At 44.3% G+C, this 26,309-nt stretch overlaps 1 protein-coding gene across 1 annotated transcript in view; it reads left to right on the top strand.

Moving 5' to 3' along the window:
- Positions 1–14,595: 14,595 nt before the first annotated feature.
- The window catches only part of LOC140722110 (NACHT, LRR and PYD domains-containing protein 3-like), a 61,469-nt gene continuing 49,755 nt past the window's right edge, over positions 14,596–26,309 (top strand). The window contains exon 1 of the mRNA XM_073036906.1: positions 14,596–14,742. The gene's annotated coding sequence lies outside the window, so the exon portion shown is untranslated. The remainder of the gene's footprint in view (positions 14,743–26,309) is intronic.

Genomic DNA, 26,309 nt, shown 5'->3' on the forward strand with positions numbered 1-26,309 from the left:
GACTGAGTGCAGGTCGGTGCGATTAGGTGAGAGTAAGCGTTCGGCATGGAATAGACGGACAGAGATGGTCTGTTTCCGTGCTGTAATTGTTATATATTTATATGGTTATACGATAAAACCACGATTCAGAGGTCAATTGGCATTAGGATAAAATGGTGTGCACTTGAATTAGGAATTTGGAATTGGCATTTTCAAGTTGTAGGGTTCCATTGGAAAACGTGTTGAAGTCATTGTAGCATTTGCCCTGTAATATGTAAATTACAGGTCAGATTAGACAACGTGGCGGTGCAGTCAATACTTTAGTGATTTGCTTACGTCGTCAGCCCTAATTCCATAAATTATCCAGCTGCCGCTGGGTGGTCAGATTGAATCGATTATTTCACTCCATAACTACAGAGTCTAAATAGAGTTATAAATTGTACCAAAATTTCGCCCCTCCTTGCGGAACAAGGGTGCCCGCTGTCTTCCAGCCGTAAGTCACTCTATCTACTACATCAACCAATTCGGAATCAACGCAGCCAGGTTTCTCTAGATCCTATGCCTCCTGACTTCCTGAATGATTCTACTATTGGGAACGGATCAAACGCTTATCAAAATTAATACATCCACATCGACTGTTCTGATTCATCTGTTTATTTTTCACTGTTACAAATAATTCAGTCTGGTTCATGAAGGGCAATATGCCCCTCAAGAAGCCATGTTGACTCTCCGTAGCTGGACTACGTTTCTCCAAATGCCCATAAATTCCCTCCATAATAGTCTTCTCCAATAGTTTACCAGTACTGACATAATATTCAATGGTCTCTAATTCGAAAGAGTGTACCTATTATCTTTCGTCAACAGAGGGATTACATTTGTCGTCCCCGGAGCTTCTAGTTCTGCTTCCATGGCCAGCGAAGACACAAATATCTTGTCCAAAAGTGCAGCAATATCTTCGCTCACCTTCCAAAATTACCTGCACGGTATCAGGGAATCATCTATCATCATGTTTTCCAAACTTCCAGCGCATTTTTTTCTGAGCCTTGGCATGGTCGACCATATCTGCCTTTTTACGCTGTGTTCACATTCATGAATGTATTCGGTGAGGAGCTTCACCGCCTCCTTGACTCCAGACACGTTTTCCTCTGATCTGCTCACACTCTCTCCAGTCATCCTTCTGTTCTTCACGGTGCAACTCGCCAAGGGTTCTCAAGTCCCCTTCTACCTCTTCTAAGTCCATTGTTAAATTCTTTCCTGTCTGCATTGTGACTCGCCATAACCCTACCCGATCTTTTCTTCCTAAACCTTAACTATCTTTCTTTCTTCCTCTTGGCGAGCTCTTCCAACTTTGTTGTCAGCCTGAGTTACTTTACGCTATCATCCATTCCCTGCATCAATGAGACAAGCCCTTAATGAACCTCATGTCAGTGCTCCCTAAACAATCTCCACAAATCTGTGGTGCATGTCCCTGAGTACATCATTTCCCAATGTACGTTCCCAAGTTCCCGCCAGGTAGCACCATACATCGCAGACCCCCAAATTCCATGCTCCCTGGTCCTACCCCTGTGCAAGTTAAATGCCGGGGAGTTCTGCCCTGTCGTTCTGAAATGCTGACCCGCGGAAAGATCGGTCACCTGACCCATTTCCTTTTCTAATATTAGATCCGGTCTGGACTGTTCGCTAGTCCGCGTTTCTTCTTATAGTGACACGAATCCTTCCTGCACACAACTGAGGAATTATGCCATATCTAAACATATTAACCTGGGAAGGTGCCAAAGAAGAACATGGCACATGTCAAAGATCCGCTTCCCGATCGGTTCCTCACTGTTCCCGTTGCTTTTTTTTTTTGTTAATCTGGTGGGCGGTTGTATAGAATACTCCGGATGGGGTGTTCACTCCCTTCGTGTTTCTGTGTTCGTCTCTCATTCTATTAACAAACGAACGCTCCACGTTGACCCCCTTTCTGCAGCTGCGATACTATCCCTGGTTTCCCATCAGACTCCCTTTACACTCTGTTACCTGACCCTGTCCATTTTGAAACATCTAAAACACGGAAAGCCCTGAAGCCATCCCTGCCCTTGTGGCAGGCGAGTGTCTGTGATAGTTTGGAACATACTTCAACCAGTGTAACAATCACGCCAGCAGCATTGAACGTTTGTATTGCTACCGACCTGAACTGTATGAAGTCAGCAATCTTCTGCCAAGTCTGCAATTTCCGGATGATCAGGCATATGATTGCTTGAGTTAATGACTTATTTGCCAAACCTACTCATTGTAAAACGGCTTTATTTGAAAACTCCGCTGAATTGTCATTAGACGCGGGCGTTATCTACACAGATGGCCATTTCATGTAAACACATACTTCATTCCATTCCTCAGCTCTTCTCTGAATTTCCTCTGTGTCAGTGTATAGATACAAGTATTGGTGCACACGCTGAGCATTTGCAACATGGACCCAAATTGCTGTAGGATATATACCGGGGAACTCAAATATCTGTCCTGGTAAAAATAGTTGTGCGCTTGCCATTTCAGGGAATAGTCTACATTGGGCATCCAAAATAATATGAAATTAGCTGATATAGAGAACAGCAAAATCATCGACTTTCTGCGTTTTTCCACCTCGGCATCTTTCTGATTGTCGCTGCTGTGCCGAAGCCTTCTGCGGACTCTATTTGCCACAACGATATGTCTTACTGTTAACCCGTTAAACACCAGGATTAATCCGATTGGTAGCAATGGTGTTAAAATGCTGTGCAGTAATTGGTATCCTCTCCACACAGGTGAAGTAGCATACTCATGTGTGAGGGCGCAACGCCACCGCGTGTTATCAATGATGACGTAAGGTTCAAGGGCAAAGTATAACGGGGCACATCTCCCGCAGCTCACTATAACCACGGTCATGATAACAACCGTTGCTGTTCTCTCGGTGCAGTATCGCTCCCCCAGCTTTCGGCAACATATTGCGATGAAGCGATCGAAGGTAAAACTGACCGTGAACCAAACAGAACAATCCGCCGTGACAACCCGAAATACAAGTGTCAGAGCACACACAGGAGTGATGAGCAGAGATCTGGAATAAATGTAGATATTGTTGGTCTGTTCCACTAAAGCAAAAACGATAACCACCATCAGATCCGCTGTTGCCATTCCAACCAGGTAACGGGTGATGCATTTGGAGAGTCCGCATTTTCCCCGAGATAGAATCACAATCGCCGTTAAATTAACTGCAAGAAATTTGGAAACAAAATAGAAATATGGTCAGTTCCCTGAATGCCCCCTTTCTACCGATGCTATGCAGGGTATGGTCTGTTTGGAAGTGGAAAGCGGAAATCCAGTGTGTGCGGTCTCGGTCGCTGCACTCCGGCTGGAGGACAATGACGGATGTGAGTGTCAGTGGATTGGCGACATTCCCACAGTTTAGAGCGAGGCATCCGAGTTCCACGACTCACGTACGGGTGAGCAGTCGATCGCTCCTGTAAACAACACCATTCCCATTATGAGAGGTGAAACAACATGACGGGATTATTTGTAGCGGTGACAAAGTGACAGCATGGTGATATAAAGCACGAGTTCTCATTTACAGACTTACAGAAGAACAGACCTACGTGACCGTCATTTAAATAAGCTGCCACGTTGTTATAAGATCGAAGTGTCTGCACTAATAGAGACTCGGACCTAGAAAACCAGAGACCAGCATCACTTCAGAAAGCCAAGCGAGGTGAAATTATGAAAAATTGACAATATCGGCACCAACATAATTGTCAAAAAAAGAGAAGAAAACACTGCAATCGAAATACGGAAAATGGAAATAAAACCATTAGTTGCCTGAATCCTCCATTGCTGAAACGGTTACCGCAGCAGAGTAACGACGGCACCATACATAAAGTAACCAGCTCCGGCATCTTACCGGGGACACCAACCGCGGCAAGTGTGGGGTAGAAAATGGCCGCGATGTAATAAATCGCCGCATATCCCATATTCCGTCAGAAGCAGCGTTCAGTTGTACGGAGCGTTTCAGCTGCTCGGATGGACTGGTGATCGGTTTAGCAGACTTTTATTGAGGAGAGAGCAATTCCACTGAGGCAATTAGCATGGATATCACGTCGGGGACATTAGTGACAACCAACTGCACAAACAATTACGTTAAGCTATTTTAACTCACTGTCCCCGTGTCATTAATATGACTCCTCAAGGGATATTGCAATCTATTTACTTTAAAACAAAATATGATGTGAATTTTCCATGATACCTGGCTTCAGCTATTAAAATTGGATATTTTTTTAATATATCTGCGTTGCTTTTAAAGTTGGCATTCATCTTGAAGTCGATTTATTTTGTAACATTTGACGGAGCACATTCTCTTCTGAAATTGAGGGAAGGAGTTTGTTCTTGCGGGTGAAATGGAGAACACTTCTTTATTAAAGGGGAATATTCATTCATTCTTTTCTTTCGTTCGTTTCAGTCATTCCGGGCGGTGTGTGTGATGGAATAGACAATGACAGCTGACATGTATTACAATAACACTGCACTTATATTCCTCTAACAATTTAAAAGATATTCCAGAGACCTGTGATCAAAAAGGGAGCGTGTCCTGGGACATTAGCGAGGGTTGTGGGCAGTTTGAAGGACAACTGGGCCGTTTCCAGCGCACACATGGGCCGTTTTGAAGAAACCTGACCTCTTCCAGTGAATGACTTGACCACCCCATGCACGTGACCTGCGATGCAGTCTATTTAACTTTAAAGATATGCTCAAACCAGCCGCAATTCTACCAGTAATTCGCCATGCATTCTATGTTTGAACAAAAGTAACAAGTAAAATCTGTGACCATTCCGCAGGTTTTCAGACTACTATTTGCCACGAAGTTGTCTGTCTTTCTCCTGATTTGCTTTCAGGTATATTGTCTTTCAGACAAACAGAGCAACGTAGAAAACCTACAGCACACCATAGGCTCTTCGGCCCATAAAGTTGTGCCGAACATGTCCCTACCTTAGAAATTACTAGGGTTAGTCATAGCCCTCTATTTTTCTACGCTCCATGTACTTATCCAAAAGTCTCTTAAAAGACCCTATCGTATCCACCTCCACCACCGTTGTTGGCAGCCCATTCTACGCACTCACCACCGTCTGCGTAGAAAATTTACCCCTGACGTTTCATCTGTACCTACACCCCAGCACCTTAATCCTGTATCCTCTTGTGGCAGCCATTTCAACCCTGGGAAAAGCCTCTGACTATCCACACGATTAATGCCTCTGATCATCTAACACACCTCTATCAGGTCACCTCTCATCCTCCGTCGCTCCAAGGGGAAAAGGCCAAGTTTTCACTCAACCTGTTTTATAAGACTATCCGTAGTATAAGTATGTGCAGAACAACGGATGTGGTCAAGCTCACCTGTCAATCACACTTCCTTCTGCTCCTGCAGTGCACCGCTCCGTGCCGATTGTGGTTCTCGTACCGATGAGCGGACCTCGGCTTATTGGAGAGAGTCTCACCACTCTGTTTCCATTGTGGAACTCGTACTAATGTGCGTTACTCGGTTGACTCGAGCAAGTAATACCTCTTCCTTCAAATTCATTCTCCCAAAGAGAATCACTGCGTAACGTTCCGGGTTGAACTCCATCTATAACTTCTCAGCGCTGCTCTGCGTCCTGTCACTGTCCTGTTGTAATCTGTGACAACCTTCTACACTGTCCATAACTGCACCAACCTCCACATCATTGCAAATACAATAATCCACCCTTCCACCTCCTCATCCAAATCATTCATGAAAACACAAATGCCAGGTTCTCTAACTGATCACTGCAGGACACCACTGGTCACCATCCATCGAGAAAACGCTCCATCCAGAATTATCCTCTGCCTTCTGTGGGCGTCAGTCCTGAATCCACCAGCCAACTCTCCCTGGATGCCAAGCCTTCTGCCGCTATGAACGGTCCTACCATAGTTAACCGTATCAAATGCCTTATTAAAATCTATTTATACCAGATCAACTTCTCTACCTTTACCAATGTGCTTAGTCACATCCTCACAGAACTGAACCGGGCACGTGAGGCATGACCTACCTCTCCCAAAACCATTCTGACTCTCCCAAATCAGGGTCTCCCAAACCTTGGAAATTCGGTTTCTAAGAATGTTCTCCAATAATCTGCCCATCACTGAAGTAGAATTCACTGGGCTATAACTTACAAGGACATCCTTACTCCCTTTCCTGAGCAAAGGGATAATATTTCCATTTCCAATCCGCTGATACTGCATGTACGGCAGTGATAACGCAAAGGTAATCGCCAAGGGCGCAGCAATCTCTTCCTCCGCTTCCCAACGTAACCTGGGGTTTCTCGCAACTTCATAAGATAACTTATCGATCCGAATGTTTTTCAATCGTTCCTGTACATCCTGTTTTCTAACCTCGTCCTGTTGTCGCACATAAGCCCGTTTGACGCTTCCTCACAAACGCCAGGATCTCTCACTGGTGAAAATTGAAGTGAAGTCCTCATGAAGGATCTGTCCCACCTCCACCGGCTCCAGCCGTGTGTTTCATCTCTATCCCTGACCGGTCCTACTCTCACTCTATTCATCCTCTTCTTCACACACATCTAGAATGTCGCGGGGTTTTCATTAATCCCGCTGTAGGCCTTCTGTAGAAGTTTCAAGTTCTCCTCATTCTATTCTTCAGCTCGTCCCTGGCTGCCTTGTAACTCTACAGCCGTGTCCGATCCTAGCTTTCTAAACCTGGTCAGCTTCTTTCTTTCTCTTGACCTGATGATCCACATCTCTGTCAAACATGGCTCCTTCATCTATCCAGAACCCTAAGCAAGTGCTGTCTAAAATAACTTCTCATTTCCGTTGTGCATTTTCCAGGGTGCATCCGTTCCCAGTTTCAGCTCTGAGATTCCAGCCTAAAACATCATAATTCCATTTAGCCAATTCATTAATTTGGAAACTTCGGGCCTGTTGGGAGTGGGCAGTGTGGTTAGTTCGGGGACTGACATAGGTTCGTAGGGAGAGATCCCGTGACGTGATTCATTTGGTGACTGACACGCGGGTGTGAGGAGAGAGAAGGGCAGTGTGGTTAGTTCGGGGTCTGACATAGGTTTGTGGGGAGAGATCGGGGTAACGGGATTCGTTTGGGAACTGACACGATGGTGTGGAGAGAGAGCAGGGCAGCGGGATTAGTTTAAGGACTGGCACAGGGCTATGGGGAATAAGCTGGGACAACGGGGCAGTGGGGTTAGTTTGGGGTGACACGAGGCTGGGAGACATTGCGGGATGGTGGCATTACTTTGGTACTAGCACAGGTCTCTGGGATTAGTGTGTGTCCCCGTTTACAAAAGGTGGGTGCTAGTACAGAGTGAAGCACACTAAAAAACGAATTTTACTGTATTTATCAATTTTTGTGTTGTTCCATAAATAGCTAAAATGACAAATCGAGCTCCCCAGCCCCATCCCTCCATCCAGTAGCTCCCCCTAACGGCCCAGCCCTGTATTCTCATGCTTTCACTCCAGCCTTCCTTTGACCTCCAGGCTACGGAATCCCCGAGCCCAGGGGCACCGCCAAACACACGAGTGCCCTGACTTCTGATCACCCACCCACCGGACAGGCTCTCCCCCGTGGATCACGGAGTGAGGTAAATCTCCATTCTTCCCTCATCTTTCTACAGTTTCTTCGGCCTCACGACCTATCGACCCGAAACACTTCGCAAGCGAGGACCCTCGGTATACACACTGGGGATGTTCCCGCGCCTTCAGCACCCTTACCGCCTGGGACAGGACTGCAGACTGGAAAGAGGGCTGGCTGTATCCCATCCGCGTCCAAACTCCCCACCTCCCCCACCCCGGGGCACTCCACCTCTCGCCGGCAGGCAGGCACGGTCCCGATCGGGAAGGACAGGGGCGCCACAGAGGGCAGGAAGTCGATTTCAGTGGAGGGTCGCAGAGGCAGTGAGGGTTAGGTCGGAGAAGGGGAGAAAGGGCATCATGCATAGGGAAGGCGGGAGAGGAAGGGAGGGTCGTCGCGAAGGCGGGTTAGAGAAGCAGATCGCGAGATGGGGTGGAGAGGGGGATCAATGTGACAGGGAGGAATGGAGTTGTGACTTACCCCGTAACAGGTTAAATAACCAGCAAAATGGACACACCTGGAGTCTGAGTCTACCGTTATGAACTCTATTTTATCTGTAACTACGTGAATAAAGTTATATAAAACAAGATAAGGTAAACAGGTTAGCAGAGTATATAGGTGTGTAAATAAGCTTCCCCAGCTCAGGTGATTAGGTGACACAGTCGCACGGTGGGATGGTAAGTAATCAGTTCAGTTCTGGAATTTGGTTTGAGTAGAGTTGGAGAAAGAGAAATAGTGTTGGTTTGCCTTCCAATGCCGATGCCGATCCTTCACGTCGTCCTCCTGTTCCCGAAACTTACTTAGTCACAAACGTGTGTCCACAGAAAGGGACCATTTCTACGGTAACGCTATCAGCCCAGGCCAGGGATAAACACACCGATAGCTCTCCACCGGTCACTCCTTTGTCCACACTGTGAGCAAAAACCCCACCCTCGTCGTGGGCACACAAAACTCACCAGTGTCCTCGTTTCCTCTGGCGTATTGAGTATCCTGTGTGTCTCGTGTGTCTGATTAAAAAGTCGACTGACCCTGCATATATCTCCAAGTGCTGAACACGAGCTGTCCATCGTATAGCAACGTCTTTCAGTTTCCAGGACAACTCACAGACTTTCTCTCTATCTCTGCTGAATTAGCACTCAAACTGTTCGCTACCTCTCTTTCTTGTTAAAGGAACAGTCTACTTTAGAATAATCATTCAAATCTCGTCACACCTCTCTCCTTTTAGAAAACAAAATTGATGAAATAGCAAAATCATTGTCTTAACTAACGATTATATAGCTCAAAGCAATACATGTGTAATTATCAGGTAACATAGTAAAGCATTACAAACTTAAACTTAACATCTAGACAAACAATCTGCTACAATATTGTCAGTACCTATCACGTGTTTTATTTCCATATCATACTGTTACAAGATCAGACTCCAGTTAAGCAACCTTCTATTCTTATCATTCATTTTATCCAGAAACACTAACAGATTATGGTCAGTGTAAATCACAAGTGGTTGCTGCGCAGGGCATATGTAGACATCGAAGTATTTCAATGATAGCAGCGCTTTTTCAACGGCGGCGTAATTCTTCTGATGCACATTAAATTTCTTTGAGAAATAAGCTACTGGATGTTCAATTACATCATCATCCTTTTGCAACAATACCGCCCCAGCAGCTTCACCACGAGCGTCTACCGCGATTGGAAACGGTTTATTGAAATCAGGTGCTTTGAGCACAGGGTGATAACACAGAATGGTTTTCAGGCGGTCAAATGTCTCCTGGCAAAGGTCAGTCCACACAAACCTTTCACTCTTCCCTAAGAGTTTAGTTAGGGGGGGAGCGATGTCTGCGAAGTTCTTACAAAACTTACGGTAATACCCAACCATTCCCAACAACCTTCGTAACACTTTCTTGCCCGTCGGAACGCGAAATTCAGCAATAGCCTGACCAGGTGCCAGTTGGCTCTGGTCTACTACATAGCCAAGATACGTGACAGTGGCGTGACCAAATTCACTTTTAGCAAGTTTTACAGAGAGATTTGCCTTGGGCAGCCTTTCAAACAGTTTCTCTACGGCTGGTATATAATCCTCCCTGGTGTTAATCCATGCAACCAAGTCATCAGTATAAGCCCCTGTATTCTCTAAACCCTAAATCACTGAATTCATCATCCTTTGGAACGTCCCTGGAGCATTTTCCATCCCAAAGGGTAAAACATTGTACTCATATAATCCAGATGTGGTCACAAATACAGATATTTCTTTAGCTCTTTCTGTTAAAGGAACACACCTGTAACCTTTCAACATATCAAACTTTGTAAGGTATTTAGCTTTCCCCACTCTGTTAATACAGTCATCCACTCTTGGAATGGAATAAGCATCTGACTTAGTTACTGCATTATCTTTTCTGTAATCAGTACAGAATTTCATACTCCCATCCGACGTAGGGACAATCACGCACGGTGACGCCCAGTCTGAAGTGGATGGCCTAATTATGCCGGCTGTTAGCATGCATTCAGTTTCTTGTTCAACCATTATATTTTTGTCTTGGCTCATTGTGTAAGGGTGCTGCTTAAAGGGATCAAATTCATCTACAATTACGTCATGCACCGCAGCCGTACACGGCCTTGGAATGTCAGGGAATAAATCTTTATACTTGTTAATTAAACTCTTCAGTTGTTTTCGTTGCTTTGACTGCAAATGTTGTGTCTTTCCATCAAGATACTTCAAAACATCAGAATTGCTGAGTCTTGTGGAAACTACAGGGAACTCTGGTATCCCAGTACCAGACACCACAATCTCCTCCGTTGTCATAACAGTACTCACTGGTGCAGGGTCGGGGTCATGATAACGTTTGATCATATTTATGTGGACGAGCTGGGTAGCCTTTCACCGCTCAGGAGTCCTAATAACATAATTTAAAGAATCAACTTTCTAAATTATTTCATATTGTTCACTAAATCTCGCTTGAAGGGGGTTGGTAAGGAGAGGGAACAGCATCAGGACCCTTTCTCCAGCACGATGTCTCCGCTCCCTCGCTCTTCTGTCATACCCCTGTTTCATGTTTATCTGAGAGTGCTGTGAATTCTGCTTCACAAGGTCACAAGCCGTGTTACATCTGCCTCTGAATTCTAAGCATGCTCATACTCACATTCTGATCTGACTATTGCTCTCTGAGTAGGGTCAAAGGTGACACAATGTGCTTAGCTCTCAATTCGTTAACTGTCCCCTGGAATGTTTTCGAAGTAAAGTTACTTCAGATTGGATTTATTTTGGTAGACATACCATTATGAAAAATTTGATAAGTGCTTTTACTAGTCTTGGCCTTGATGTTCCTGAGAGGCACCGCTTCATGGAACCTAGATATTGCACATATGATGGTTAACACACACTCATAACCAGCTGCTGTCCGTGGCAATGGGCCAACACAATCCACTATGATCCCGGAAAAAGGTTCACCAAAAGCAGGTATTGGTCTAAGTGGTGACGCTGGGATCACGTGATTAGGTTTTCCCGCAACCTGACAGGTATGGCAAGTCCTGCAAAAGTTAACAACATCCTTCCTTAAGCCAGTAGAATTCCTTTATAATTCTATTTACTGTCTTCCTCACTCCAGAGTGTCCACCTAAAGGCATACTATCAGCCATGTTTAAAATCTCAGCCCTGTAAACTTCCGGGACCACACCCTGATGTTCAATGGCCCAGTCCTCACTTGCAGGCACAGTAGGTGATCTCCACTTCTTCATTAACACCCATCCTTAAGATAATATCTTACTGACTCTGTCTGAATTTCCTCTTCTGTGAGAGCTGTCTCCTTCAACGCAGCAATTTCAGAATCTCGACTTTGTTCCGCTATAAATTCATCTCTGGACAAGAACAAACCTTTCTTACCGTCCTTACTACCCACATCCTGATGCAACATGGAAGGCAGAAAAGACTCTCAAAAATTCTCATAAATTAAACCCCTGTCTTTGCTAATGCGTCAGCAGCTTTTTTTAGACATGCTTCGCGTCACTGCGCATGTGCGTTTCACATCAGAGTCTGTGCGTGGGTCGTCAGACACAAGCTTGCTTGTTAGCTGTATTGTTGTATAAATTTACCCTGGATAGCTGCCAACCTAATATTTACCAAACCCAGTACCATTACTAAGCTTACGAAGACAATGTTTACATTATTAAAATTCCCAAACAACCCATCCATTCTGTTCTATCGACTTTTAGCTTGACTCGTCTCCATAGTAACCCAGTCACGTGGTCTCTCAAAACCAATACAATCCTTTCTCTCCACATTGCAATCGTGAAAAACAACTCCACAACTTGAAGGTGTTTACTGCCTACTGCGAAAACAAAATTCAACAGAGTTTCACATACTTTTACAGGACATTGTCCTGCAAGCAGGGTCAAAGGTCGCGATACCAGTCCAAACTTCCCAAGTTCTTTATTCAAAAATCCAGAAACAGCACCTTTCTTCATATTTCTAATCAAATTCACATCATCAACTTTCAACTCATCACCAACTTTTAGAACAACGTCTAACACAAATGACTGAGAATCCTCAATTTCCACTGGCACCAAGGTTAACCCTTTATTCACCGAACCAAGTCCATCTGGCTCAAAATGTCTGCGTTCCTTTTCAACCGAGTCAGACACATCAGACCTTAACTGAATTAAAACGCAAGGTTCAACACCCTGGAAATTCACAGGTGCTTCGACAAACTGAACACAGGCAATCGGGACAGTTGCCTCTTCTAGGCTTTCAATACCAGTCCCAGTTTCAAATTCCAGGTTCCCCTGATCCTCCCAGTTACTCTGTGGGAAACTCCCATCCGGAGTAAACTCAACCTTGTGGGTTAAAACAACCTCGACTGCTAACGCAGCAGACTCCCGCAAGGTAGCGGCATCCTTTTCATCTCGGTATGTCCTTACATAATCGGGAACACACTTCCTAAAGTCTTCAATCACTATCAGCTCTTTCAAGCTGTCCAAGCCTTCAGTTACCTCTTCCGAAGTATACCAGCCCTTGTGGTACACCTGTTTCTCATGGACAAACTCCACGTAGGTTTGTCTCCAGGACTTCCCTAAATCTCTGAACTTTTGTCTATAAGCCTCCGGAACCAACTCATGGACTTTAAGCACTGAATCTTACACTTTATCATAATTCTTTGACTGTTCAACGGTCAGGGCAGAATACGACTGCTGAGCCTTCCCCTTCAACACACTTTGTAACATGATAGCCCACTCATCCCTCGGCCATTTCCGACTCTGGGCCACTTTTCGAAATGTAGGAAATACCGGTCGATCTCACCTTCATCAAATGGTGATACTAACATAATTTCTTGGCTGATATTAAAAGGTACCTCCAGCTCCTTACCCGCACCTGACGCTTGAACATGTCGCTCCCACACCATCCTCTTGAACTGTCTCTGTTTTCTGCCTCTTCAGACTCGAACTGTTTTAAATTCAACTCACACTCATACCTCAGTTTTGCTAACTGAAGGTGAACCTCAGCCTCATTAAGTACTTTACCTTCAGCAAATATTTCCAACAACTCCTCTTCAAATTTCCCCCCGGCTACATAATGCCGTGCTACTAGCAGCTGTATCTGAGCCTTCTTCATGCGAGTGGTCACCTTAACCTTTAACTGACGAGCAATTCCCAACAGTACATCCCTCTTAGCATCATCCAACGCCTCCGGGGTTGGTTCTGCTACAAACCTATTAACCTCAAACTCCATTTCTGCTGATAATCCACTCACACTAATCGAAAGGGAAGTTCACCAATCAAATCAAAAAGTCATTCAAGCCCCGAACAAATTTTAGAATGGCTCCCACTGGTTTTTGTTCATATCCGGGACGAGCGCCCAATTTACTCATATCCCGGAAAGAGGCCCCAATTTGTTACGTACCCCGTAACGGGTTAAAAAGAACCAGCGGAAATGGACACACCTGGATTCTGTGTCTTTCGTTATAAACTCTATCTTATTAGTAACTAACTGAATAAAGTAATATAAAACGAGATAAAGTTAACAGGTTAGCAGAGTATAGATATGTGTGTGTGTGTGTGTGTGTGTGTGTGTGTGTGAGTGTGTGTGTGTGTGTGTGTGTGTGTGTGTGTGTGTGTGTGTGTGTGTGTGTGTGTGTGTGTGTGTGTGTGTGTGTCTGAGAATGTCGATGCCGATCCTCCACGTCGCCCTCCTTGTTTCCGAAACTCACCAAAAAAGTCACCAACTTGTGACCACAGAAAAGGGGATGCCGTCTTCTGTTGGTGGAGTTATCAACCCCAGACCAGGGTTAAACACACCGATAGCTCCCGACCCGTCACCCCTCTGTCCACACTGCGAGCAAAAACCCCACCCTTGTCGTGGTCACACAAAGCTCACCAGCGTCCTCCTTGCCTCAGGGGTCGTGTGTCTCCTGTGGTGTGTCTTGTGTGTCTCTGGTGTGTGTCTCCTGTGGTGTGTCTTGTGTGTCTCCGGTGTGTGTCTCCTGTGGTGTGTCTTGTGTGTCTCCGGTGTGTGTCTCCTGTGGTGTGTCTTGTGTGTCTCTGGTGTGTGTCTCCTGTGGTGTGTCTTGTGTGTCTCTGGTGTGTGTCTGATTAAAAAGTCAACGACCTTGTATATATCTCCAAGTGTTGAACACGAGCTGTCCATCACATAGTTCCGCCTTTCAGTTTCCAAGGCCACTCACAGACTTTCTGTCTCCCTGCTGCTGATTTAGCATACAAGCTGTTTGCTCCCTCTCTCTCTCGTTTAAAGGAACAGACCACTTTAGAATAATCTTTCAGATCTCGTCACAATCTATACATAGCTACAAGATCTGTGATATATTCGCACATTTTTAAGAAAGTTTTATTGTTAGAATCTCAGCTGACGGCGAAAATTGCAAAATCATGCAAAATTTCATGGACGTACATATATGTGTAAGTCACGTGAGCCCTTTTCCCGCTCCCATTTTACCGCAGATCTGCCTTGTTTCCGAGGCTCCGCCCCCAGCTCTGATGACATGAATTACAGTCCTGACTTTCCTTCAGTTCTGTGTTGAAGCGGGTCGGCGGCGGCGGCGGATCGTCTGTAGGATCCGGATTAGGAGACGATCATTACCCCCAGAGTCGGGAATCCGGGGGAGGGTTCACTGTCCGGGCGTGAAAACAAGTTCTCATCGGTGAGTACTGAGGTTGGTCCCGAGTGTGGACGTCTGATGTAAGGTAATGTATCCAGTTAACTTTCCCGATCTGGCGGCCTCTCTGCGCTTCCTGGACAGAACCTGCCGGGGTCGGTCTGTGTTGTGGGACCTTCACAACATACCGACTGAGATGAGCCGCCGCTCGGCCTCTCTTGCCCTGGTCCTAGGAGCGTGATGAGGTGGTGATACCGAGACCGCACTCATCCATTGTGCTTTATCCCGGGAACTTTACCTTCCTCACACGGCCCCGCGTCGGGTCCAAACTTCACCGGGATCGATAGCCGGTGTCTACAATTGTTTTACATCATTCCAGGGCACGGGAAGCGGCCCTTCCACCTGTTGTGTTCTTGCAGACAGAGAAGGTTAAACCGAGTAATCGCACCTGCGGGACACTGCTCCATCTGTCTGAGTAGATCCATCTTTCACCCGTTCAGACAAGGCAGTGAGATCCAGATCTCTCACGGACTCTCGTTTTGGGTGGCCATCGTTGTGTTTATTTTTGTTGAATCCATGCCACTGTTCCGACTTGCCGAAGCGCAGCCAATGGTTCCGGTTTTATATCCCCATTAAATGCAACAAATAAGCCTTTTCCAGTTATCTGGGCTTCTCGAAAGTGTACAGTGAACATCGAGTTAGACTGTGAGGTCAAGAGTCCAACTTATCACCGGGGAACATTCAACGTGCTTACAACAGCAGCCTGGAAGGTTTCCTGGAGCCTGGTGTTCTGTGTTTTCAATGTTATTTTAAATCTCCGACCCGGCTGAGAAGAGAGAATAGCGAGGGTTATGAGGATCTTTGATGCTGCCTGCTTTACTGATGCAATGGGAAGTGCAGTCACAGTCCAGGGAGGGGAGTCTGGTTTCTGTCATGTCCTCAGCGGTGCCCACAGTTTTCTGCAGTTCCTTGCAGTCAAGGGTAGAGCGGTAGCCTTATGAAGGCGTTTTGTATCCGGATGGGACACTTTCTGTGGCGCTTTGATAAGGATTGGAGAGGGGCAATGTGCCTAAGCCAAAGTTATTGTTGTTTGATCTAGGTTTGTCTTTTTAGGATCTTTTTCTGTCGTATTATTCAGTCCCCGTTTATTGTTGAATGACCAGCAGTGAGTGTCCTTGATCCCTCACCCACATGGTTCCGTCCCCTCATTCACTCACATCTTGTGGAACCTCTCTCCAGCCCGTCTGTACCCACTTCAATGATGTAAAGTATATCAGTAAAGTTACCTGTAACATTTGACTCATTGTGAAGTATTATCTTTCACCTTTTATCTCACTGAGTTTTTCCAGAAATCTTTTTTTTTTGTTAGAACTACCAGAGGTTTAATTGAATGCAACAGCTGGTAAGGTAAGAGTTACAAGCTACGAGCCCAGGGCGTGGCAGGAAACATTTAGCATGTATAGAGCAGTAGTCGTTTGGCAGGAGAGAAGGAGTGGGATTAAGGCGAGCCTTTACTGTTCGGCTGCCGGTGACTCGCGGTGTTCCACAGCGGTCTGTGACGGGACCGATTCTTTTTACCTTATATGTCAATGATTTGGATGATGGTATTGATGGTTGTTGCAATGATTGCAGAGGATATGAAGGGTGGTAGAGGGGCAGGTAATTTTCTGGAGAAGGATTTAGGACAGATTAGGAGGACGCGCAAAGATGTGGCAAATGAAATAAAGTGTCGGGAAGGATACGGTGATTTACTTTGGTCGAAGAAATTAACTGGTTTACTATTTTTTTAAATGGACAGAAAATACAAACAACTGAGACGCAAAGGGACTTGGGAGATATTGCACAGGATTCCAAAAAGGTTAATTTGCAGATTGGTTCAGTGGTGAGGAAGGCAAATGCAATGTTAACATTCATTTCAAGAGGACTAGAATGTAAAAACAAGAAAGTCATGTTGAGATTTCATAAAGCACCGGTGAGGACTCACATGGAATGCTGTGAACAGTTCTGCATCGCTTATCTTAGACTGAATGTGCTGAAACAGGTGATGGTTCAAAGGAGGTTCACGAAAATGGTTCCAGGATTCAGCGGCTTGTCAGATACAGAGCGTCTGATGACTCTGGGTCAATTAATCACTGGAATTCAGAAGACTGAGCGGGGCCCTAATGGATCATATCAAATGGTGAAAAGCCTTGATAGAGTGGATGTGGAAATGGTGCTTCCTCTGGTGGAAGAGTCTATGACCAGAGGTCACAGCTTCAGTAAAGAGGGGCGCCCTTTTAGAACGGAGATGAGGCGGAATCTCTTTAATCAGAGTGGTGAATCTGTGGATTTCCTTGCCGCAGGCAGCTGCGGAGGCCGTTTGTATGTAGATTTAAGGTGGAGGTATCGGGAGGAAGGCAGAAGTTTGGGGAAAGGCAGAAGATTGGAGCCGAAGAAAAGCGTCACGATAAAATGACGGAGCAGACTCAATGGCCCAAATGGCCCAATTCTGCTCCTATATCTATGGTCTTAAAGGGTGAAAGCAGCCATTACAGTTTTTAGTTTCACCGTTACAAAATGGCTGCAGCATTAACACTTGTCAGAATGAAGCTCACAGCATGTGATGTTGTTTGTTATTTCTTTTTTAGGTTATTTTAGGTTCATCAGCTTAAAAATGTTTCTTGATTTTGTAGCTTTTTAAAACATTAGCTTGGAATGATTTGTGTTTTCTGGGAAATGGACTTACGTAGAATGCTCAGTTAAGATTTATTCCCCTACAGCGCAGAAACAGTCCTTTCAGCCCATCTAGTCCGTCACATTCTCTGCCTGGACTCATCCACCTGCCCGCAAACCACAGCCTCAATACTTCTCTCATCGATGTACCCACGCAAACTTCTCTTAGACACTGCAATTGAACCCGCATCTACCAGTTCCGCTGGGAGCTGATTCCACATTCGCCCTTCCCTATGAGTGATGTAGTTCCCGCTCCGATTCCCCTTAAATATTTCACTTGTCATCCTAAATTCATGACCTTACCAAAAATAAGGGGCAAATAACTAAATGCTTTCCATAGAACCATAGAAAATTACAGCACAGAAACAGGCCTTTTGGCCCTTCTTGGTTGTGCCGAACCATTTTTCTGCCTAGTCCCACTGACCTGCACCTGGGCCATACCCTTCCAAACCCCTCTCATCCATATACCTGTCCAGGTTTTTCTTAAATGTCAAAAGTGAGCCCGCATTCACCACTTCATCTGGCAGTTGATTCCACATTCCCACTCCTCTCTGCGTGATCCCTTTAAACTTTTCCCCCTTCACCCTTAACCCATGACCTCGGGGTTTTTTCTCCCCTGGCCTCAATGGAAAAAGCCTGCTTGCATTCATTCTATCTATACCATTCATAATTTCATACACCTCTATCAAATCACCCCTCATTCTCCTACGCTCCAGGGAATAAAGTCCTAACCTATTCAACCTTTCTCTATAACTCAGTTTCTCAAGTCCTGGCAACATCCTTGTAAACCCTCTCTGCACTGTTACAAACTTATTAATATCCTTCCTGTAATTAGGTGACCAAAACTGCACTCAATACTCCAAATTCGGTCTCACGAATGTCTTATACAACCTCACCACTACATTCCAACTCTTTTACTCTATACTTTGATTTATAAAGGCCAATGTAACAAAAGCTCTCTTTACAACCCTATCTACTTGCGACACCACTTTTAGGGAATTATGTATATGTACTCCCAGATCCCTCTATCTTTCTGCACTCCTCAGTGTCCTACCATTTACCTTGTATGTTCCACCTTGGTTTGACCTTCCAAAGTGCAACACCTCACACCTGTCCGCATTAAACTCCAGCTACCATTTTTCTGCCCATTCCTCCTTCAACATCTATTCACCCTATATCCAGCCTGTATCCCACCACCTCAATGATATATATCAACCACTTTGTTCAACCTCTGTCCAGTCTGTATCGCACCACCTTAATGATATATACCAACCATCTTGTTTAACCTCTGTCCAGTCTGTATCCCATCACCTCAATGATATATATCAACCATCTTGTTCAACCTCTGTCCAGCCTGTATCCCATCACCTCAATGAGATATATATCAACCATCTTGTTCAACCTCTGTCCAGTCTGTGTCCCCCACCTTGAGGATATACATCGACAATCCTGTTCAAACTCTGCCCAACCTGTATCCAATCCCTCAGTTCTATATAACAACAATCATGTTCACCCTCTGTCCAGTCGTATCCCATGAACTCACTGATATATCTGCAATATTTATTCTAACATTTGTTTTCGCTGTGAATTACTTTCTTCCTCCTTTTCCCTAACGGAGTCTTCCAAGAATTTTTTGTTTTGTTTTGTTTCTTTTTTTCTCTCTAGAAACAGCAGAAGGTTAACTGCATGCAGCTCGAGGCAGGGCTAAATTAGCCATTAGAATTTTTGTCTCACAGTTATAAATTGTCTGTAGAGTTGATCCTTGTCACAATGAAACTCACAGCTGTGATTTGAGTTTGATATTTCCCTTTTCGTTTATTTTCAGTTCTACAACTTTTTAGTTTTTTTTTTTCATTTGTGGCTTCTTAAGACATTACCCTGAAATGTTTTAATTCTTCTGGGAAATAGACTTGCATGGAACGCTCAGTTTAGATTCATTCTCCTATAGCACAGAAGCAGGCCTTTCAGCCCATCTAATCCGTTCCATTAGTTGTTTGGCCCCATCCACCTGCACCTTGACTACTCTCTTCCATAACTCTTTCATCCAGGTACTGTACATATAGACAACTGCTCTTAAATGCTGCAATTCAACCTGCAGCTACCACCTCTGCTGGGAGATGGTTCAATACACCCCTCGGTTAATCAGAGGGTGCATGATATTAAAAAGTGTAGGAACCCCAGCTGGGATCTGCGCTGACTTTCCTATCCACCAGTTACTCAAGTTCAAATCTGTTCATCTTACCCCTGCCATCTTTTCTTTAAATAGCAGCAACATCCGTGTAATTTTCCCTGGATTCCTTCACGATTATTCAGATCTTGCCTTCAAGTAGCTGATGAGCAGTCCACACAATTCTGCAAATCTAGATTCACAGTGTCTTCTACAACTTTAGCGTTAACATCCCAATTCCCCTGACCATGCCCTGATTTATTAAGACTAATATTCCCGGAACTCTCTTTAAAATGCCATCGAACTCTAGTCCCACTTTCAGGGGATTCTGGATCAGTATTCCCATGTCAATTTATTTTGTCACACAGCGCAGACCTTTCCCATTCACTGTGTAAGTCATGTCCTGGTTTCCCCTGTCAAACTGCAACAGCCCACCGTTGTCCGCATTAAATGCCCTCTTCTAGATTTAGCCCAACTTCCCAGCTGGTAGAGAACACTGAGCAACTTCGGTAGCGTTTCTCACTGTCTCCTACATCCCTATCTTGGTATAATCCATCGATTTGCCGGTCCAGCTTGGTACATTTCCTCTTTCATCTAAATCATTAATATTAATACCAAGGAGCCCGGTCCTTTCCCTGCAACACCCCGCAGGTCACATGTCTCTATTCAGCCGAGATGGACAATAATCTGCAAGCATTCTCTGGCTTCTACCCGTGATTCATCCTGAATTCTACGCACCTTACCGTTTTGGACCAGCCTCCCATGCAGAATGTTATCAAACACCTTGTTAACGTCAATATAGGCAAAGACCCCCACATTCACTTCATCAAGCTTCTTGATAATTTCCTCAAAAACGTCCATAATCAGATTAGATAAGGCCTGCCAGGTTGACTATCCCTTTCTATCGAAATCTTACATATCTCATTCCTTGTGATCCCTTCCAATAACTTACCCAGGCCTGAGGTCAGTTACCCTTCATATGTACCGAACCTTCCCAACACAAATGTGAACATTGTGGCTCTCCTCTGGTCGGCTGGCACATCATCTGTAGCCATGACCATTTTATATGTCACTGGTAGCATTCGCGCAGTTTCAACACTAGAGTCCCAAATGCTTCCAGGGAATATGTTGTCAAGTCCTGAGATTTATCCATCCCAATTCAGTTCAACAGAGCAAGCACCTGTTCTGTAAACTGGATACAATCCAACACCTGGCGAACGTTTCCTCATTTCTATCATCTCTATAGCTGTCTCCCTAGTACATGCACACCCAGGGAAATCATTGAAGATCTCCCCCATTTCTTTTGGCTCCATGCGTACATGAGCACGCTGATCTTCAGAAGTTCGTTGGTCCAGTTAATGGGGCTGTCAGGAAACAACAGGTTTTCTCAAATAAATATACTGCCACCAAATAGTTTGTTACTCGTGTAAATGTGCTCATTACAGTAGTTATTTATAATAATGATTTCTGGAATGAAAAGCTTAATGTATGTGAAGCATTTACTGTTACTGGGCCTGCTCTCAAAGGGATGATGGGGCACGCAAGGAGGGGGAAACTCATTGAAACATAGCAAATATTGGTGACTCCATAGAGTGGACGGATAAAGATGTTTTCATCAGGAGAGGTGTCTTGGAACAGAGAACAAAACCTCGCGAACCACTGAGTTGTATCTACAAATCTTCTCCTCCATAATTGTATCCAGTAGCAGGGTCAGAAACTGGCCTGTATAGTCAACTGTACTTCTACGATTTTCGAAGCTACAACTAATTGTTTAAAAATTTTTAGTCGCTTAACTAAGCAAAGAAGGAAACTTCATGAATATCACCACAACGCAGTGTCATGTAGTTTGTAAATAACAGATAACCGACTTTTAAAGCAGACTGACCGTATTTAATGATCAGCTTCAGCACTGCTGAAAGTGCTGTGAAGAAGGAGCTGACAGCAGATCTACTGGTATATCAGTTTGAAAATTAAAACATTGCTGAGTGTTCAGTATTCATTGTGGTCATAAAGAAACTCACAGCATGTGAGTTTGAGACTGTTACTTCCTTTTTCATTTACTTCTGGTGGGCCTCTTCCTCAGTTACCAGGGTAACAGCCCACCAGAACTTCAAGGAGGGTTGAAAGTTTTATCGCACTGTAATCACTGTGGATACACAGTAGCCTCAGAAACAGGTGTGGATTCCAGGATGCTTTGAGCATTTACTGTATGGAATATATGATGCCTGCGTTGGAATGAAGAGATGAGTAATGAATGTTGGGATTGCATTTATGGAAATCCTTTCAGGCTGTCACGAACATCTTGCAATCAGTCAATATTTGTGTATCGGTAGAAAAGGCAAATCTTCTCCCTCCACTCAACAATAAAATAATCAAGAAGTGGTTTTCAGTTTACCTGCGGAGACTAGCTGAAATATATCCGTGTCCGCGCTGTGACCCAAGGCCCAGGATCCAACCCCGATTCCCGTCCAGACAAAGCTGCCACTGGTTACTGAGATTTATCCTTCACAATTCAGCTCAACAGAGCAAGCACCTGTTCTGTAAACTGGATGCAATCCAACACCTGGCGAACGTTTCCTCATTTCTATCATCTCTATAGCTGTCTCCCGAATACATGCACACCCAGATAAATCATTGAAGATCTCCCCCATTTCTTTTGGCTCCATGCGTACATGAGCACGCTGATCTTCAGAAGTTCGTTGGTCCAGTTAATGGGGCTGTCAGGAAACAACAGGTTTTCTCAAATAAATATACTGCCACCAAATAGTTTGTTACTCGTGTAAATGTGCTCATTACAGTAGTTATTTATAATAATGATTTCTGGAATGAAAAGCTTAATGTATGTGAAGCATTTACTGTTACTGGGCCTGCTCTCAAAGGGATGATGGGGCACGCAAGGAGGGGGAAACTCATTGAAACATAGCAAATATTGGTGACTCCATAGAGTGGACGGATAAAGATGTTTTCATCAGGAGAGGTGTCTTGGAACAGAGAACAAAACCTCGCGAACCACTGAGTTGTATCTACAAATCTTCTCCTCCATAATTGTATCCAGTAGCAGGGTCAGAAACTGGCCTGTATAGTCAACTGTACTTCTACGATTTTCGAAGCTACAACTAATTGTTTAAAAATTTTTAGTCGCTTAACTAAGCAAAGAAGGAAACTTCATGAATATCACCACAACGCAGTGTCATGTAGTTTGTAAATAACAGATAACCGACTTTTAAAGCAGACTGACCGTATTTAATGATCAGCTTCAGCACTGCTGAAAGTGCTGTGAAGAAGGAGCTGACAGCAGATCTACTGGTATATCAGTTTGAAAATTAAAACATTGCTGAGTGTTCAGTATTCATTGTGGTCATAAAGAAACTCACAGCATGTGAGTTTGAGACTGTTACTTCCTTTTTCATTTACTTCTGGTGGGCCTCTTCCTCAGTTACCAGGGTAACAGCCCACCAGAACTTCAAGGAGGGTTGAAAGTTTTATCGCACTGTAATCACTGTGGATACACAGTAGCCTCAGAAACAGGTGTGGATTCCAGGATGCTTTGAGCATTTACTGTATGGAATATATGATGCCTGCGTTGGAATGAAGAGATGAGTAATGAATGTTGGGATTGCATTTATGGAAATCCTTTCAGGCTGTCACGAACATCTTGCAATCAGTCAATATTTGTGTATCGGTAGAAAAGGCAAATCTTCTCCCTCCACTCAACAATAAAATAATCAAGAAGTGGTTTTCAGTTTACCTGCGGAGACTAGCTGAAATATATCCGTGTCCGCGCTGTGACCCAAGGCCCAGGATCCAACCCCGATTCCCGTCCAGACAAAGCTGCCACTGGTTACTGAGATTTATCCTTCACAATTCAGCTCAACAGAGCAAGCACCTGTTCTGTAAACTGGATGCAATCCAACACCTGGCGAACGTTTCCTCATTTCTATCATCTCTATAGCTGTCTCCCGAATACATGCACACCCAGATAAATCATTGAAGATCTCCCCCATTTCTTTTGGCTCCGTGCCTACATGAGCAGGCTGATCTTCAGAAGTTCGTTTGTCCAGTTAATGGAGCTGTAAGGAAACAACAGGTTTTCTCAAATAAATATACTGCCACCAAATAGTTTGTTACTCGTGTAAATGTGCTCATTACAGTAGTTATTTATAATAATGATTTCTGGAATGAAAAGCTTAATGTATGTGAAGCATTTACTGTCACTGGGCCTGTTCTCAAAGGGATGATGGGGCACGCAAGGAGGGGGAAATTCATTGAAACGTAGCAAATACTGATGACTCCATAGAGTGGACGGATGAAGATGTTTTCATCAGGAGAGATATCTTGGAACAGATAACAAAACCTCACAAATCACTGAGTTGTATCTACAAATCTTCTCCTCCATAATTCTATCCAGCAGTGGGGTCAGAATGTTGCCTGTACTGTCAACTCTACTTTTAAGTTATTCGAAGCTACAAAAATTTGTTAGAATTTTTAATCGCTTAACTAAGCAAAAAAGGAAACTTCATGAATATCACCACAATGTGTTGTGTGATATATTTTGCAAATAACAGATAACCGACTTTTGAAGCAGACTGACCGTATTTAATGTCCAGCTTCAACACTGCTGAAAGTGCTGTGCAGAAGGAGCTGACAGCAGATTTACTGGTATTTCAGTTTCAACATTAAAACATTGCTGAGTGTTCAGTTTTCATTGGGTCATAAAGAAACTCACAGCATGTGAGGTTGCTTCCTTTTTCCTTTACTTGTGCTGGGCCTCTTCCTCAGTCACCAGGGTAACAGAGCACCAGAACTTCAAGAAGGGAAGATTTTATCCAACTGTAGTCACTGTGGAGACAGAGTGGCCTTAGGAACCAGTGTGGATTCCAGGATGCTTTGAGCATTTACTGTATGGAAATAAGGCGGCTAACTAACCTGGTCGAGGTCTCACTCAACAATAAAATAATCACCAAGTATGCTCAGTTTAGATTAGCTGAAATGTATCCGCGTCCGCGTTGTGACCCAAGGCCTGGAATTCAACCCCGATCCCCGTCCAGACAAAGCTTCCTCTATGTTACTATTCCGTTATGGGTTGGTTCAGGCGTGTTAGATTTGAACTGGGAATAGCTGAGACAATGCAGCACGTTACTGGGCAGTAAAAAGTCCTGGGCCATGGGTTATAAGGCTAGGATGGGGAGACCAGGAATATAGTATTTGCAGTGTTTGGGCTTCACCCGACCTCATTGCTTCAACAGATGGGACTGGCCTTTCCTCCTTCTGGAGGTCCTTTGGAATCAGTGAAGAAAAGGAGTTACCTTTCCTTCTCTCACAGTGAGAGGCTGTGAGTTAATGGGCTGCTCCATGTTTACCAGTGAACACGGTCCGGGGTTTAGTGTTCAATCCGTGTTTGGAAAGTCCCTCTCACTCTTCCCTGTCTCTCAGCTAGTGAGAGTCAAATAGAAACTCCAGAAGGAGAAGCTAAAGACAGGCGTATCGATATTGCAGAGGTACCATCATTACAGTGGTGTACGGGGAATTACAGAGGCAGGAGAGGGGAATTGGCCACAATTGATTGGAAACGATGGGACGGCAGCAGAGCAGCAATTTTTAGGAAGTAGTTCGATTGGTAAAGTTGTAAAAACAAGCAGAAGACAACAAAAAGTCATAAGAAAGGTAAAGGTGAAATACTACAGAAAACGAGCCAATAATATTAAAGATGTTACTAAACATTTCTTCAGATATATGAAGTGTAAAAGAGAGGCTCGACTGGATATCAGAACGCTGGAAAACGACACTGGAGAGGTAGTAGGGGGGGGGGCGGTAATGGTGGCAGAACTGAAGATACATTTTACACCAGTCTTCATAGACTAGCAGTGTATTGGAAGTTCCGGGTGTCAGGGGGCATGAAGTGTGTGAAGTTAGCACATTTCGAGAAAGTGATTTCTTGGGAAACTGAAAGGTCTGAAGTCAGATATGTCACCTGGACTAGAAGGCATGTACCCCAGAATTCTAAAAGCGGTGGCTGAATTGATCGTGAGACATTAATAATGTTCTTTCAAGAATCACTAGCTTCTGTAATGGTTCCGGAAGTCTTAAAAATAACAAATGTCACTTCACTCTTCAAGAAAGGAATGGGGCAGAAGGGAGCCCATATGTCAATTTGTTTGACCTCAGTATTTAGGACGATATAGAAGTTGATTATTAAGGATGTGGTCTCAGGGAACTTTGAGATCCGTCAGAAAATAGGCCGTAGTCTTGCCTGATAAATCTAATGGGGCATTATTTGAAGATATAACAAGCATGATAGACAAAGGAGAATCTGTTGATGCTGCACATTTGGATTTTCAGAAGGTCTTTGTTACGCTGCCACACATAAGGTTGCTTAACAAGCTACGAGATCATGGCGTTACCAGACAGATTCTGAAATGGATAAAGCAGTGTTTGATTGGAAACCACTCCCAGTGACTCGTGATACTCCACAGGAGTCTGCTTTTGGACCGATTCTCTTAAGTCATATGTTAATGATTTGGAGAATGGTATTAATGACTTTGTTGCAATGTTTGCAGGTGGTATGAAGATAGTTCGAGGAGCATGTGGTTTTGAGGATTTAGAAAGGCTACAGAAGGACATAGAATAATTAGGAAACTGGGCAATGAAATGGAATACAGTGTCGAGAAGTGTATGGTCATGCACTTTGTTAGACAAAATGGAAGTGTTAATTTTTTTCAAGATAGAAAAGAAA

Source organism: Hemitrygon akajei, unplaced genomic scaffold (genome assembly GCF_048418815.1).
Source record: "Hemitrygon akajei unplaced genomic scaffold, sHemAka1.3 Scf000069, whole genome shotgun sequence".
NCBI classification, from domain to species: domain Eukaryota; kingdom Metazoa; phylum Chordata; class Chondrichthyes; order Myliobatiformes; family Dasyatidae; genus Hemitrygon; species Hemitrygon akajei.